We start from the raw sequence: 2,683 nt of genomic DNA, 5'->3' as shown, positions 1-2,683 counted from the left end.
TATATATATATCACATTTTCTTCATTCATTTATCCATTAACGAACACTTAGGTGAATTCCACATCTTGGCTCTTATGAATAGTGCTGTAATAAACATGGTAATGTAGATATCTCTTCTACATACTTATTTCATATTCTTTGGCTATATGCCCAATCATGAGATTGCCGGATCATATGGTAGCTCTATTTTTAAGTTTTTGAAGAACCTCCATACTGTTTTCCATAATGCCTATAACAATTTTCATTCCCACCAACGATGTATAAACTTTCCCATTTCTTCACATCTTCACCAGCATTTATTTTTTCATCATAGCCATTCTAATTGGAGTGAGATAATATCTCATTGTGGTTTTGATTTGTATTTCCCTGATGATTAGTGATTCAAAAACCCCTGTTGTTAGCTCGGACTTCGTTGATAGCATAATTAAAATAGCTAATAAATCACAGTCAGGAGAAAATAAACAGACTTTGTGGAGACAGAGTCTGAGTACGGATGAGAAATTAATGTCACATTTAAATTTGTTGATGTCTTATACAGAATTAGAAGGTGTAATATAAGAGAATTATGTCTATTGTTGACATTGAAGGAAGAAACCAGCTCTAGTCTATCATATTTTAACTGTGTCTAGTAAATTGTTAGAAGTTGAGAAATGACCCACAGTATTATTGTATCTATGTCACAACAAACCATGTTGAACAGGATTCTTAACACGCTATACATTTTCTCTTCAAAAGGTGATTTCCACAAAATGATCCTCCTACCAAATCTCTGACCAGTCATCATCTGTGCTATAAAAAGTAATCACACTTTATTGCTGAGGCTTTCATTTCTATCATGAGATTTTACACAGTAACCAAAGTGGTAAATAATTTAACAGTTGGATAAACTAAAGAGGATTTTCAGCAAGAGCATTCCTTTGCCTTACCCTTTGATGTGGAGGGTATCAGGGATAAGATGAGAATTTAGTCAGTATAACTCCCTCAATAAATCTATCTATAGTCAGCAGCCTAAAATATTTTTTTGAAATCCTTTATACCTTGCAGTCAGGAAAAAATGAAAGGAGAAAAGTATAAAGCAGCAAGAAATTAGATTAACTGTCCCAATGAAAGTTCCCTACGGGAAAAGAATTTGATTTTTCATAAACATACCCAATACAGAAGATGAAAACAAAGCTACCTGCTTTTATAGTATTCCTGCCTGCTAGGATGGTTTAATGCTCTGCATACTTCATAGCTATTGGTTGTAAGAAAGAAACCTGTTTGAAATATCGTGCATGTTGGAGTTAATATCCAGTGATATTTTGAGTGTATCAGAGGATAGAGATAGGGAAGTAATAAAGAAACTTTAAAGAACAGTCGGGTGCTTGATGGTCTTTAGGTAGTTAGCAGCCTAATGTAGAAATTAACTGGAAGATTAAGTGGGAAATGTTCATTGCCAGTTTTGTAATTTATTTGTTTGGATTTTTACTCAGCCAGAGTACCCAATAAAAATGAGTAACTCTTAAATATAAAATTATGGAATCAAATGAATACCACATAGTATTATTAAGAAGAGTAAGATTTGAATTGTTTTTTTCCTTTAAAACTTAATAGTGTCTTCTTGCTGATGTGCAAAAACAAAAAACAAAACCTTTGGGGTCCATTTTATATGAATAAATTAGAGGTTTTGTATAGGCCTTGTAGTAGGTACCCCTAAACATTCAATCTTGTTACCTCCTCTCTTATCATTTGATTGATGGCAGAGATCTCAAAAACAGCAATGGAAGCCAAAGGGGAAAACATAAAATAATATCATCAAATGCTGAGAGAAAAAATAGCTTTCAATCTAGAATTCAGTACCTTGAAAAGTATCTTTAAATAATGACAAATATACTTTCATACAAACAAGAACTAAGAAAGTTTATCACTAGTAGACCTTTCATGAAAGTAAGTTTTAAAGAATGTAATTTGGGGAAGGGAAATGACAGTAAAAAAGTTCTGAACTATAAATATGAAAAATGAGCAAAGAATTTACTAACAGATTACCTGAAAGCATACCAAAAGTTCTTTAAATAACAAAATGATAATTTTTGTGATTTATTTTAAAGTTGCCTGTGAAGAGGGTGATCTGTTTTATAGACATTCTAAGAAATTTACATGATTGAGGTAGTCAGTCACCTTTACGCTTTGTTAAGAATGCATGTTTAAACTTCAAGACTAACCATTAAACTAATAGAAATATTTGAATGATAGAGAAAGACAAGGTATCCAACAGAATATTTTATTAGGATAAACATCAATTAAGAAAAAGCTCCGCTATGTACCCTGCTAATGCTTGTAATCTTGGCACTTTGGGAGGCTGACAGTGGAGGATCGCTTCAGTCCAGGAGTTTGAGATCAGCCTGGACAACATAGTGAGATCTCATGTTTACAAAAAATTTAAAAATTAGCATGGAATGGCGGTGTGCACCTGTAGTCCCAGCTACTAGGGAGGCTCAGGCAGGAGGATCACTTGAGCCTACGCATTCAAGGTCGCAGTGAGCTATGATTACACCACTGTACTCCAGCCTGGAAGACAGAGTCTGTTAAATAAAAAACTCAGGCCGGGCACAGTGGCTCACGCCTGTAATCCTAGCACTCTTGGAGGCTGACGTGGGTGGATCGCTCAAGGTCAGGAGTTCGAGACCAGCCTGAGCAAGAGCGA

This window comes from Propithecus coquereli, unplaced genomic scaffold (assembly GCF_000956105.1).
Source record: "Propithecus coquereli isolate 6110/MARCELLA unplaced genomic scaffold, Pcoq_1.0 Scaffold287, whole genome shotgun sequence".
Classification (NCBI taxonomy): domain Eukaryota; kingdom Metazoa; phylum Chordata; class Mammalia; order Primates; family Indriidae; genus Propithecus; species Propithecus coquereli.
This window is presented reverse-complemented; position numbering follows the sequence as displayed.